Source organism: Scyliorhinus torazame, chromosome 13 (genome assembly GCF_047496885.1).
Source record: "Scyliorhinus torazame isolate Kashiwa2021f chromosome 13, sScyTor2.1, whole genome shotgun sequence".
NCBI lineage: Eukaryota > Metazoa > Chordata > Chondrichthyes > Carcharhiniformes > Scyliorhinidae > Scyliorhinus > Scyliorhinus torazame.
The window spans coordinates 44,422,211-44,437,292 of NC_092719.1; the positions used below are offsets into that span (position 1 = coordinate 44,422,211).

Below are 15,082 nucleotides of genomic sequence, written 5' to 3' on the forward strand. Positions count from 1 at the left end.
GGAGGGCCCAGGGAGATGATGATTGGAAATTCAACGGCGCAAATGTCCTTTTTGGCCTCTCACAATATTTTGCGGCCGTGACAGGATCGGTGTCCACAGAGAACAGGCCCACTGAATCCAGCCGATTGTTTGAAATACTAACTAGACTGTAATGTAATTTTGTTTACAAAACATCAACGTTTTGTATTAGTGAATTCACTGCACCCAGGTGCCTATGATTGTGAGGAAACAGATTGTAATTTAAACCATGCTTTTAATGTAGCTTTCATATCCAACTTATGTCAAAGAAGGAGCTAATTACATTTCATTTGAATTAACTGGGGTGGGAAAAAATGCATTGTTAAAATGTATTTCATCAACGTGCCTTGTTCTGCTGTAAGCCACAAGCTTCCTTCAACATTCCTTGGGCTAGCCCTGGCTGCCGTGCCCTTGCCGCTAACACCTGACAATTATGAAACAGAATTGGGATAAATTCCTCTCTTCATCACTTGGGCAGTGAGTTGGTGAAGAGGATTGCACCAATCATCGGATCTGCCCCATTTTGATTCAATTTTAACAGTGGAATGAAAATCGAGAAGCGCTTTATCCAGGTGTGCTGTTCAATCTGCCAAATGGTGAAGCAGTAAAAGGCTACGGACCAAGTGGTGGAAAATGGGATAAGAATAGATAAGTGTCCGATGGTCAGCACAGGCATGTTGGGCCGAAGGGCCTCCGTTTGTGCTGGAAAACTCTATGACTCTCTGTACCCCATTGTATTATATGGGAGCTGAATAATAACAATAATAATCTTTATTAGTGCCACAAATAGGCTTATGTTCACACTGCAATGAAGTTACTGTGAAAATCCCCTGGTCGCCACACACCGTCGTCTGTTTGGGTACACTGAGGCAGAATTCAGAATATCCAATTTCCCTAACAAGCACATCTTTCGGGCTTGTGGGAGGAAAGCGGAGCACCCGAAGGAAACCCACGGGGAAAACGTGCACAAAAAGTGACCCAAGCCAAGAACTCTGCACAGAAAGTGACCCAAGCCGGGAATCGAACCTGGGGTCCCTGGCGCTGTGAAGCAACAGTGTGAACAATAGGCATCTTATCCAACCACTGTTGGAACCTGGGTTCAAATTCCAGCCAGACTGGTGCATGCAAAAAGCGACATTACTCTGATGACTGTAAGGGAATTTAAAGAAAATAAATTTTGGGAACCTTGATCCGATCGATACTGGGCATGAGTCCGGAGGACGAGACTACCTAGCGTGGCAAATGGAAATATCATGCTGCAGCAGATGTCTTTAGAGTTTATGGTTATGTTGTCAGGGCAATGTAGAGGAGAAATTTACTTTCCTCCAGTCACAACGCTACGGGGAAGTGTTTGTTTTGACAACAAAAGGGATTTTGATTAATACCTTAGTTAAAATTAGAATTTCATACAAATGTGCTTGCTTATTAAATTCACAGAACAATTTCAACACAAACGTGTTGTGCAATATTCTTCACTTTTCACTGAGATTTTTCATCCATTGCTACCATTTTCCAAAAACAGCATTTTGCTTGAAAAGATGATGTGGCAGTTTTGACAGTTGTAATAACAATGGTAAAATGGAACTGGTTGTGAAAGAACATTCTGCAAAAAAAAAAAATGTGAATAGAAAAGGCTCAAAAGGGAAAACATTGAAAACTGATAAAATAATTCCATGAGTGTCTTCAAAATCATTGTGTTCTTTGTTTTTGCTTGACTGTGTTAGCTATTTGCCCATGGCTCTGTGATTTACGATACCATCTAAATCTAACGGATGATACTGCTTCATAATATAAGTCTGAGCCACCTGATGTTCTCTATAAAATAATAGCGTTTGGAAACTCACACACCTGACAATTACATCATGGAACAAGTTTTGAACATAAATTAAGGGATAATTGAATAAGAGCACAAATAACAGAAAAGAGATGAACACCATTTTGCGTAAGAGGTCATTTACCAAATACAGAAATGTGGTAAGCTAACTCTCATGCTAACTTTGGCAATATTCTTAATCAAAACCATACCAATAAGCTGGAATTCTCCGGCCGTTCGCTGGCGGCGGGATTCTCTGGTCACACCGGCAGCGCAACCCCGCCAGTCGGTTTCCCGACGCTGTGGGGTGGCCTCAATGGGAAATCCCATTGACAAGCGGCAGGAGTAGATAGCCCGCTGCCAACCAATGGCAAGCCAAATTCTCCGCCTTCACGAGCAGCGGTAGAAGGTCGGACTCGCCGTAGCAGCACTGTTGCACAGTGAGAAATCTTCTCAAATCCATTTACAATTTTTGAAACATTCACAGCCATATATGTAACAGCAATTATTTTGCAGATCTTTATTCAATCACATTTCCAGAACATAATGAGAATCAGTTCAGTTAATATTGATACAAATTCAAATGGGTTTTGTTATTATTGTAATTACGTCACAAGAAAAACTATGGAGAAGCCTGATAGTAATAAAACACATGGAGAGCTAGAAGAGAGTTGAGACAGCAACAGAATATTAGGATTCCAATGTGGTCAGAAACTGTGAGAAAAAAAGTTCAGAATTTTTATATCATCTGAACTCAAACTGCATTGAAGTCTTTAAAAGTGTCATTCTTTGCGGAGTTTACAATATCTTCAGTTTTACAGATACATCCTGTTGCTGACCAACCTGGGAACCTTATGCACTCTGCTCACTGTCATTAACAAAGGGAAAAGCAATGGAATTTGATGATGGGTTTTCCCAAGTGCGTTATTATGTTTGAATGCTTCTAGCAAGGGAAAGTTATTGATTGAATGTTTTGAGGGACATCAATTTTTGGATGCTGTATTCTATCACTTTGACCAAGCTTTTGTCTTCTAACCTAGGTATCTTATTATTTTGCTCGGTGTCATAAAATGTTTTACTTTTAAAAAAATACTTTTATTGAAAACTTTTTCATTATATACAGAATAACATAATAATATAAAACAGATCTGTGTGGAGTCTGCACATCCTCCCCGTGTGTGCGTGGGTTTCCTCCGGGTGCTCCGGTTTCCTCCCACAGTCCAAAGATGTGCAGGTTAGGTGGATTGACCATGATAAATTGCCCTTAGTGTCCAAAATTGCCCTTAGTGTTGGGTGGGGTTACTGGGTTATGGGGATAGAGTGGAGGTGCTGACCTGGGGTAGGGCGCTCTTTCCAAGAGCCGGTGCAGACTCGATGGGCCGAATGGCCTCCTTCTGCACTGTAAATTCTATGATAATCTATGAGATGCTTCAAGTTACAATGTAAAAAGAACACAATCATCAATCAAGGACCCCCCCCAAAAACGTAACCCCCCCAAAATTAAACCAAAACCCCCTTAACAACTGATGGTGATTAACCCGTTGAAAAAGGAAATGAATGGCTGTCATCTTAGGTGGAACCCTTCTACTGACCCCCTTATGGTGTACTTGACCTTCTGCAAATGTAGGAACTTCACCAAGGTCACCCAACTAGGCCGAGGGAAGAGTAGGAGACCTCCACTCAAGCAGAACTCACCTCCGGGTTATTATTGAGGCAAAGGTGAGGGCATCTGCCGTCACCCCCAACTGCAGCACCGGTGAGTCCGATAGCCTGTAAATGGCCACCAGTGGACAAGGCGCCAGTTCGACATTAAGTATCTCTGATATGGTGTTGAAAAAAGAGACCCAAAAGCTTAACAACTTAGTACACGACCGGAATATATGAGTATGGTTAGTCGGCCCCCGAGAACAATGCTCACACCTGTCCTCCGACCCTGAAAAAAAAGCCACTCATTGTCGCCTTGATTAGATGAGCTCTGTGCACCATTTTGAACTGGATCAAACTAAGGCGAGCACAGGAGGACATGGAGCCTCGCTCCACACCCTCATGCAGAATAGGACCCAGTTCACCCTCCCATTTCATCTTCACCTCCTTTAACAGAGCAAACTCCATTGACACTTTCTAGCCATAAATACTTGAAATACTCCCCCCACCAGAGCCGGCCAAAGATAAAATCTTCTTCAACAGGGAGGATTGTGGTGCCAAGAGAAAAGAAGGAAAAGCCTGACGCAAAAAATCACAAATCTGGAAATATCTAAACAGATTGGTCCCAGGGAGTTGAAATATTTCTGACAGCTCGTCAAAACTAGCAAACCTTCCCCCCAGAAACTGATGTGCTGGGTACACATGGTGGATGTTTGTGCTACTGACTGTGGGCTCTGTCTGTCTCAGAGGCTGCATTCCGAATGAGCGGGAAAACTAGTGCCATCTGGCTTTATATTGACCGGGCCCTAACTGGTGATTGGTTGCTGTGTTGTGTGTGTTGATTGGCCTTGCAGTGTGTCAGTCAGTGTGTGTCTCTGCACCATTATATACTGATGTGTATATTATGACAGAAACAAGTCCCCAAACCTCTCCAGTCCCTCCCTCCTCAATGACCTATACGTCGAATGTAAGCCTGCTGGAACAAAGAGACGTTTACTACAGATAAGGGCCAACAATGACATGGAGTTAAATTTAAAATGCCGTCTGTATTGCTTCCAGATGCTCAGGGTGAACACCACCACCCGATTCAAAGAAAATCTTGCAGGAGAGAACTGAAGCGAGGCAGTTACTAAAGCACCCAAACTATTAGAACTCACCTCCATTTGCCACCATAGGGAACTCGGAACACGAAGCCACCCCAATACTTTCTAAATATTGGCTGCCCAATAATAAAATAACAAATAAGGTAAAGTTAAATCTGTCTATCTCTCTGGAGGAACACCCTGTGGATCCTTGGGGTCTTGCCCGCCGAAATGAAAGAGGACACAAATTTGTTAACTCTGACAAAGAGTCTATAGATATGTCAGGAATAAAAGAATGACTAGGGTAAGAGTAGGGCCAGTCAAGGACAGTAGTGGGAAGTTGTGCTTGGAGTCCGAGGAGATAGGAGAGGTGCTAAATGAATATTTTTCGTCAGTATTCACACAGGAAAAAGACAATGTTGTCGAGAAGAATACTGAGATTCAGGCTACTAGACTAGAAGGGCTTGAGGTTCATAAGGAGGAGGTGTTAGCAATTCTGGAAAGTGTGAAAATAGATAAGTCACCTGGGCCGGATGGGATTTATCCTAGGATTCTCTGGGAAGCTAGGGAGGAGATTGCTGAGCCTTTGGCCTTGATCTTTACGTCACCTTTGTCTACAGGAATAGTGCCAGAAGACTGGAGGATAGCAAATGTTGTCCCCTTGTTCAAGAAGGGGAGTAGAGATAACCCCGGTAACTATATACCAGTGAGCCTTACATCTGTTGTGAGAAAAATCTTGGAAAGGTTTATAAGAGATAGGATGTATAATCATCTGGAAAGGAATAATTTGATTAGAGATAGTCAACACGGTTTTGTGAAGGGTAGGTCGTGCCTCAGAAACTTATAGAGTTCTTTGAGAAGGTGACCAAACAGGTGGATGAGGGTAAAGCAGTTGATGTGGTCTATATGGATTTCAGTAAAGCGTTTTGATAAGGGTCCCCATGGTAGGTGACTGCAAAAAATACTGAGGCATGGGATTCAGGGTGATTTAGCAGTTTGGATCAGAAATTGGCTTGCTGGAAGAAGGCAAAGGGTGGTGGTTGATGGGAAATGTTCAGACTGGAGTCCCGTTACTAGTGGTGTACCACAAGGATCTGTTTTGGGGCCACTGCTGTTTGTCATTTTTATAAATGACCTGGAGGAGGGCGTAGAAGGATGGGTGAGTAAATTTGCAGATGACACTAAAGTCGGTGGAGTTGTGGACAGTGAGGTAGGATGTTACAAGTTACAGAGGGACATAGATAAGCTGCAGCGCTGGGCTGAGAGGTGGCAAATGGAGTTTAATGCAGAAAAGTGTGAGGTGATTCATTTTGGAAGGAATAACAGGAAAATTGAGTACTGGGCTAATGGTAAGATTCTTGGCAGTGTGGATGAGCAGAGAGATCTCGGTGTCCATGTACATAGATCCCTGAAAGTTGCCACCCAGGTTGAGAGGGTTGTTAAGAAGGCGTACGGTGTGTTAGCTTTTATTGGTAGAGGGATTGAGTTTAGGAGCCATGAGGTCATGTTGCAGCTATACAACACTCTGGTGCAGCCGCATTTGGAGTATTGCGTGCAATTCTGGTCGCCGCATTATAGGAAGGATGTGGAAGCATTGGAAAGGGTGCAGAGGAGATTTACCAGAATGTTGCCTGGTATGGAGGGAAGATCTTATGAGGAAAGGCTGAGGGACTTGCTGTTTTCGTTAGAGAGAAGAAGGTTAAGAGGTGACTTAATTGAGGCATACAAGATGATCAGAGGATTGGATAGGGTGGACAGTGAGAGCCTTTTTCCTCGGATGGTGATGTCTAGAACAAGGGGACATAGCTTTAAATTGAGGGGAGATAGATAGAAGACAGATGTCAGAGGTAGGTTCTTTACTCAGAGAGTAGTAAGGGTGTGGAATGCCCTGCCTTCAACAGTAGTGGACTCGCCAACGCTAAGGACATTCAAATGGTCATTGGATAGACATATGGACAATAAGGGAATAGTGTAGATGGGCTTTAGAGTGGTTTCACAAGTCGGCGCAACATCGAGGGCCGAAGGGCCTGTACTGCGCTGTAATGTTCTATGTTTTATGTTCTAAAGAAGGAGTTGGGGAGAAATGTGGGGAGACAGTGAAATAGAAATAAAACCCTCAAGCAGACATTCATTTTAATAGTCTGGACTCTGCTTGCCAAGGACAGGGGAAGGTTATCCCACTCCTTGCAAGCCAAATTTGACTCCATTCACCAGACTAACATAGTTTAATTTATGGAGCGAGCCCAATCATGGGCCACCTGGATTCACGGATACTGAAAACTAGAAAACAAATCCAAAAACTCCGTCAGGGCCGAACTCTCCTCTGGGGCTCCATGTACAGATTCCGATAGAATGTTTCAAAAAAACCGCGTTGACCTTAGGTGGGGAGGAAACCAACCTGTCACCTGAGCATCTTATCTGCACAATCTTCCAGGTAGCAGCCCGCCGCCTCAGCTGATGAGCTAATAAGTGACTGATCTTCTCCCCATGTTCGTAAAATGTCCCCCTCCAACATTGCAGCTGGCTCACTGCCTTACCTGTTGATAATAATTCAAATTGCGTCTGCAGCTTTTCCCTACTCACAAGGAACTCCGGGGTAGGGACAAGCGGGTACCTCAAGAATGAAGTCCACCAGGTTCTGTCACTCCACCCCCGCAGTCCTCTCCATGTGTGCTGTGTATAAAATTATTCCCCCCTGATGACCACTTTAAGGGCTTCTCACAGTGTAGGTGGTGAGCGAGACTCACATTTATCAAATTTAATATATTCCCCAATGGCAGAGGATATGCATTCACAAAATCTTTTGTCCACCAACAGCGCTATATTCAATCACCATGGCGGGCATTGGGAGAGACCGAACTCTGGTATCAAAGCCACAAAATGTGGCATGGGCTGAACACACAATCGCCAAATACCCCGCCCTCTTCACCCAAGGGAGGAGGAATCTACCCTCCACAACAAAGTCAATACGTGAGTAAACCTGATGGACATGGGAGAAAAAAAAGAAAAATCTTTAACCCCCCCCCCCCCCCCCCCCCCCCCCCCCCCGCCCAAGTTGTGTTTTACTATGTGAAAGAACTCTATCAAGAGAAGTTGCTGTTGTTGACATTAGTCACTGTGAACCCTGAAGATATCACCTTCAGTCTGGGCATAAATTCCCATGAGTGTTGAGGACAATGGATCCACGGTCTCAGCTGGTAGTGTTCGGGTTTCACGAAGCAATGGTGCTAGCCCCTCAATGGTAGCAGAATTGGTCCAGGTGCCGTGCCGATTTTCTGCCGTAAAAGTCCACGGATCCTCCGTCGGCGTCAGCACGTAGTCTCAGAAACGGAGAATCCCGCCCTTTCTTTCTTCAAGTTACTCGGTGTGGACTCCCCATGTTCCTATTAAAGCTCCCAAATTCCTGAAATGTCTGCTTCAAAACTGTGGCTAAAACTGGCATTGCTAAATAAAAACAGAAAATGCTGGATAAACTCAGCAGGTCTGTGGAGAGAAAGAGTTAATGCTTTGGATCCAAATGATCCTTCTAAAGAACTGAAGTAAGGTAGAAATGTACAGAATTCCATAGTTGGAAAGGGGATGGAGGAGGTGGGACAGAATAAACCAGCGATAAGTCGTGGCAAAGGAGATATGGACAGGTTTGTAATGAATGCAAAACAAAGAGGAGCGTTAATTGAGGCGCCACTAAGGGATGAAGAGTGCTAATGGTGGCAAAAAGTGAGATAGCAGAGTGTGTTAATGGGAGCAACTGAGCGACTAGGGACTGGTGGCCAATTCAGAGAGGGCTGGGTTGTGTTGGGGAAGGCCGGGGAGCTGAAAAACAATGGGCAAAAACTACAAAAGAGAAGAGGGGTTCAGATGGAAGGGGAAGTTACTGTTTAAACTTGTTGAACTCAGTGTTGAGTCCAGAAGGTTGTAACATGCCAAATCGGAAGATGAGGTGTTGTTCTTCCAGTTTGCGTTGGGCCTCACTGGAGCATTGCAGCAGGCCTAGGACGGACATGTGGGCACGAGAGCATGGAGCTGTGTTGAAATGGCACGTGCCGGGAAGGTTGGGGTTATGCTTGCAGATACAGTGAAGATGTTCTGCAAAGCAATCATCCAACCTACGTTTAATCTCCTCAATGTAGAGGAGACTATATTTGGAGCAATGAATACAGTAGACTTAATTGAAGGAGATGCAAGTGAAATACTGTTTCACTTGAAAGGGGTGTTTGGGTCCATCAAATCCCTACAATGCTGAAGGAGGCCATTTGTCACATTGAGTCTGCAATGATCCTTCAAAAGAACACCCTACCTAGTCCCACTTCCCAACCCTATCCCCGTAACCCCACCTAAAGTGCACACCTTTGGGCACCAAGTAACAATTTAGCATGGCTAATCCACCTAACCTGCATATCTTTGGACTGTGGGAGGAAACCGGATCACCGGTAAGGAGCAGATTTTGCATCTTCTGTAATTATAGGGGAAAGTGCTGTGGGAGTGGGATGAAGGGTTCAGGGCAATGGAGGAGTGGGCCAGGTTGTCATGGAGGGAGTGATCCCTGCAGAATGCTGACAAGGGGAGTTTAGGGGAATATGTGTTTAGTGTTGGCATTATGCTGGAGTTGGCAGAAAAGGCAGAGGATGATCCTTTGAATGAGAGGCTGGTGGGGTGAAAAGTGAGGACAAGAGGGACCATAGGAGGGAGGGGCAGGGATGAGGGCGGGAGATGGATTAGACATGGTTGAGTGCCCTGTCAATCACAGTGAGGGGGGAATCATTGGTTGATGAAAAAGGCAGAAATGTCCAAAGTGCTGTTTTCGAAGGTGCCTTCGTTCAGCCAAATGCGACAGAAGCAGAGAAATTTTGAGAATGGGATAGAGTTCTTACAGAGAGTAGGGTGTGAGGTATTGTAGTCAGTAATGAATATTGATGGTCAGTCTATCATCAGAAATAAAGACAGTGAGGTCAGGGAAGGGAAGGCTAAATGCCGGGCTGAATTTAATGGCCACCACGGCGGCACTTTCTATTGGCCAAAAGCCAGAATGCAATCCAACCACAGCCATGGTCACAAGCCCCAACAGAATTACATGATATCTACCTGTTGTTAGGCCACAACCAGGCACCATATGGTGGGCCCTGGAGTACAGGTAAGTGGGGCATGCTCGCTGGGGTCACTGGCGAAGAAGAAGGGAGGTCCTTCTGGTGGGCAAGATAGGGTCCTTCAGCAGGGATAGCCCTTGGTGCAGCAGAGCTACCTATGGGCTGCAGCAAGCCTAACAATGGTGAGCAAGGTGAGCTAACTGGCAAGGGCATGGATTGGTTCTCGCAATGTTGCATATTTTATATATCTGATTTTCCTCTGAGGAATGGACGGATGACATTAGTTTCTAAGTGTGCAGGAACTTTAATTCGCGTGTTTTATGCAAAGCTTTAAAATGTCTATACCATGCTTCTCACATTCAGCGTTCAGTAGCTTCTACAGTTTGTTTACTTTAATCTGAGTCCATACTCAGGCCTAACCAATCAAGCACAGCGAGCATCAAATGTACATAGATTTACATCAACCACAGAACAATTGAACAGTACAAACGATGCAAAAATGATGAAAAATGTGAGGTATAACATGATCATGTCGTTACCATTTGGGCAGGCACATTACTCCAACCATTGAAAATAATGACACAAACTGGGTTGGGCAGAACTCGAGAAAAATGGAACTTCTGTTTGTTTTCTGCTGACTAACAGGCTGTCAGGAACTGAAAAACCAGCCGACTGTGTTTGTAAAAGAAATTAATTTGGTAGCTTTTGGCTGCTCCTGCTGTCTTGATTGTTTTAGCACTGTTGTTGCAGACGCAAATTAGTTTGTAGTTGTAAACAAATTATAATATATTTTCCTGGGTGATAAGCTTTTCTGAAAGAATCTCCGATGATTTGAATTTTGTTCAATGCACCTAAACTAATCAACCAGAAACAACATTAAGATGTTGTCAATTAAAGGTAAACATCTTAATGTAATTTGCTCTTAACAACACTATTAGATTAGCAAGAATTTACAGAATTAATTATTCAGGTAATAAGGTTGAATCCTCCAAGTACTGATGGAAATTGATTCAGTTAAGAATATTTATTTTCAGACTACAGGTCGTGGTCAGATTAGACCATTAAGGAAAGAATGTAACAATGCAAGCCTATCGTTAATGGGGTCAACCTTAGCAATCCACTAAATGTGATCCAGATAAGAACCTTGCGGAAAAGCAAAGAAGTGGTTCTCCTGTTGCCCTTTGATCATGCTGATGACGTGGTGCTTATACCCTGTTTATCTTGTTAATAAGTTTGATGTGTGCACAAGTTAGCTTCTACAGTGACCGTGATTTCAAGTCAGTGTAGGATCCTTCCATGCGCACGGTCGGGGCAAGCAACAAGCTGACATGTTGAGATGTAAATAGTGTAACCCAAATACGGTGGGAGTCATTGGCAGACTGGCAGGCAGTAGCAATCATTGTCAATCCATGGGAACAGTCCACAGCAATGCCCCCTCTAAACTCTTTAAATGGGCATGGCCTGTTCATTTAAACGAGGTGTACCTTTGCGACATCTTAAGGAGGACAACTTGTGAGTGCCCTGCACGGTACCTCCTGGGTTTCTGCGCGGCGGCGTAGGGCGTAGCTTACAGGGGCCGAGTGAGGGATCATGGTGGCCGATCATAGGCGTGAGGAGAGAAGCCAGGGCAAACTAGGCCCAAGGTATCCTTGCAAGATGTGAATGACTCATCCTGCTCCTCCTGACCAACAAGTAAATCTACAGTTAAAAAATAATAATGACCTATCTGGTCCACGAGCTAGCTTCCTTCAGGTTTGGTCTGACAGGGGTACGTTCACCACTCTCTTACTCGGCCATCAGTTAAAATAGCAGAGCAGGCAACAAATATTTCAAAGGGTGTCCTATCTCGCAGAAGGACAAGCGAGTTCAACATTTCAAATCCCAGTAAAACATCGGTAACACTGGCACCAGCAATACTAGAGTCCCACTTTCAGGTATGTAAGACCTGTTCAGACAAGTTTTACTGGTACCACTCCATCTCAAAGTTTTGGTTTATCATTTTGGGCCGAGGACCTCTCGACTTGGAGCAGGTATCCTTACCGTCTGAAATTTAAAATTGTGGGTAGTCAGACTGGAGCAGGAAAGAAATGGGGGAATAGTCAACTCAATTTTATCATCCCTTACAAACCCTACTACCCACCCCCAGCCTGGCTGAGTTAAAATCAGAGCCGGTGTTTGGAAAATTAAAGATATCTTAAAAAGGGAATATACTTGTACCAAGTTTTGCATCACAAATTAATGTCCCTGTAAATGTCATGACAAAAGTATTGGATTCATAGCCGAATCCAAACATCATCCTCCATCCGGTGGGATTTTCATTCCCCTAACCTCTGGGCAACAGGACAAACTGAAGAACAGCTAATTCAGTGCAAACTAGGAATAGAACCTGACATTGTCCTGGTCTGAGTAGTTAGGTTATTCATCGATTAAACTCATTGAGAAATTACAAGATGTTGTAGAAAGCCTTTCAAATACATTTTTTTTCTCATCTGTTTGGTTTGATATCCTCTGACCTTTAAGCTTTCCCCACACATCAAACAATAAAGCAACTATTCAGGTTTACTGTCCTGGTACTGCTCTATGATTGAGCCTGAGGAGGTTTGTTAACGCAGCTCGGTCTAATTCCACCCACCCCCCCCTCCCACCCCAATATCTCCACTCACTGTTGTGTGGCGCAGCTTGACTAAGACTGAAACAATTTTGGACCCCCGCCAGAATCCTACCATTTTGTTGTGTGGCAGATTGGCACATTCCCACTGTGGCATTCCCACTGTGCCACTGGCTGCCTCATTGAAAGAGCATTTTATTAATAAAACGGGGCCTTTTATCTTCTACAGACACAAGTGTAAATTTAGAAATCTTTTGTGGCTAAGGGCATTTTTCTGTAATACTTTGTAATAGTAATTTGCTGGAAACTTTTTTTTGTTGCAGGTGTTACATGAAAGAAAATGGGAATACTTTGAAAGCTATGTGGAGGCATTCAGTACTGAAAGGTTTGAAAGACAGTAGATCAGTCTGGCTCGGGGGAATTCCCAGTGCAAAATACCTCACTATGACCATAGAATTAGTTAATTAGCAGTAGCTAAGGAATAAAGCTTTGAGCCTGTTAGCAATTACTAATTGGATATTCATATCAACACGCTGTTCAGAGATGATCACTGGTATCAAACATAGGCCAAACAGAAAAATCATCCCTTCAAAGCAGTATCAGATTCAATTCAGTGTGAGAATAAATGGAATCTGCCTGCAGCCCTCGATTCCACACATGGAATGATAGCAGATGCCTATCTTGCATATCTACACATCAGGCTTCTAAATTCCAGGTTTGGGGTTGTGAGAATGAAACTGACTTCACAGCAGTGACCAAAGCAGACTCCTCCAAAGCCACTTGAAATAATGTGGTCTGGAGTCCCTTCCAGATTTGCATTCGTCTTACCAGAGCCGTTTGGCAAAACCAGTGTAAAAGATTTTGGGCTGGGTTCTCCGCTCACCCATGCCGAAATCGCTGAGAATCATTTTTGACACCAATATAAGGGGCGGCATCGGTTTTTGGATTCTCCGCCCCCTGAAAAGCGGGTACTCTAGGAGTACTGCGCGCCAAGTATCCACTCCTGATGCCCGCTCCATGATGCTCAGTCCCCGACCGGCCATGTTCCCGATGGCATGGGACCCTCATGGTCTCACCCGTCGTGAACTTAGTGTGGCGGCTGCGGACTCAGTCCGGCACTGCCACAATCGAGGCATGGCATGTGAAGCACGACGCGTACTTCATAGCGCTGCCTCCCTGCTAGCCCCCAGCAAAACGGGGAATCGGTGGCCATTTTGCGCCATTTTTCCTGGCGTAAAGGGCCACTGTTTTCACTCCGGCATGGGGACTTAGTCTCCCAAAGGGAGAATCCAGCCCCTTGTGTGCGATTTCACGGATCCATTAGCCGCAGGTGCACATCGCATAAAGGCCGCAAAAAATCAGGAGACGCAAGCGGGATTTGTGCCGGGGAGATTTGGGAACACGATGATGCTGCGTCCTCCCCGATGACACAATCAGGTTCACACCCAGAAAAGGCAAAAACCCAACTTGAATATATTTTAATCTAATTCACGAGTTTAAAGTCGAATCTTCAGACCTCATTGAATCTTCCCACGAGCGCGCAATTTATTTGCAGAGCTGGTTTAGCTCAGTGGGCTCGACAGCTGGTTTGTGATGCAGAACAAGGCCAGCAGCGCGGGTTCAATTCCCGTACCGACTGAGAATTCTGAATTCTCCCTCTGTGTACCTGAATAGGTGCCAGAATGTGGCGACTAGGGGCTTTTCACAGTAACTTCATTACAGTGTTAATGTAAGCCTACAGACTTACATACTCCCTCACTGCCAGAGCTTCGCAATCTAGCCACATCGTGGAAATGCCCTCTGTGCTCTTTCGCATGGCACAGAAGGGATTCCTGTGTGGGCCACTGCACATCTATCATCTCCTTGCCCTTGCCCATCACCTGGACATGCCTTGGCACCATCCGGCAGTGGAGGTCCCCACTGGAGGTCCCTCTATGGAGGAATACTCCTGCTCAATCTTGGAGACCTGGGGTGGAGGGTATCTCACGCAGCAGTGCCATGTAACCATTGTTGGCACCGGTTCACAAGATGTCTGCCTCTTTTGTGGAGTCTGTGGACCATGCCTATGTTAAATGTTTTAGGCTGTACACCCTTTTAACTTTCTTAACAAACCTTTTATTGAAATCTCTTTCACTCCCACGCTCCTGATCTATGGCATCAAGTGTAGAGAGGGGCAGGAAAAGAGGAAGACCTCTTTGTGAACCTGCTCCTGGACCTGGCGACCCTTGCCACTAGTTCCAGGCAGTAGGTGATCAAGGGATAGATAGATAGATAGATAGATAGATAGATAGATAGTGGGCAAAGCAGGGTCTTGGCTGCTTTATTGACCCTTTTAATCATCTTTTAATTTGATAATTTTAAGTTTCTGGTGATCTTTGTTTTTTGTAAGCAGTGTCCCTTTAAGGAGTGGCCCATTTTAATTTGTCCCTTGAATTGTTCACTTTAGTTTAATTAGTTGAGCTTCAAAAGAGTTTAAAGTCAAGGATATGGGTGAAAACTCATGTTTCAAGGATAAAAAATTGGGTGCAGGGGATCGAGAGGGAAGCATAATTGTCAGACCACAGCGCAAGCTATAGAGGATCCAGTAACCCTCAAGGTACACATAAGGGTCCACTTGACCTTGCACATAAAGGTCAGAACCTGTCAGAACCCCAGTGGTATATATATTAAGAGAGGGGACAATCAGGTGGGAGGCCATAGGCAACGCTGAAGGGGCTAGGCATTGACCATGGCCGTTCAAGCGATGAAGTTGGACAGGCATCCGACAGGTAAGGAAGTACTAATAGCCGAATACCTTGTAAGAGTGGCTGTTTCCAGGACCAGGAGTCTCCCA

General features: G+C 44.6%; 1 long non-coding RNA gene across 1 annotated transcript in view; it reads right to left on the reverse strand.

The window, feature by feature from the left end:
• Positions 1-1,443: 1,443 nt before the first annotated feature.
• The window catches only part of LOC140387686 (uncharacterized), a 181,731-nt gene continuing 168,092 nt past the window's right edge, over positions 1,444-15,082 (reverse strand). The window contains exon 3 of the long non-coding RNA XR_011933944.1: positions 1,444-1,621. This is a non-coding gene — a long non-coding RNA (uncharacterized lncRNA). The remainder of the gene's footprint in view (positions 1,622-15,082) is intronic.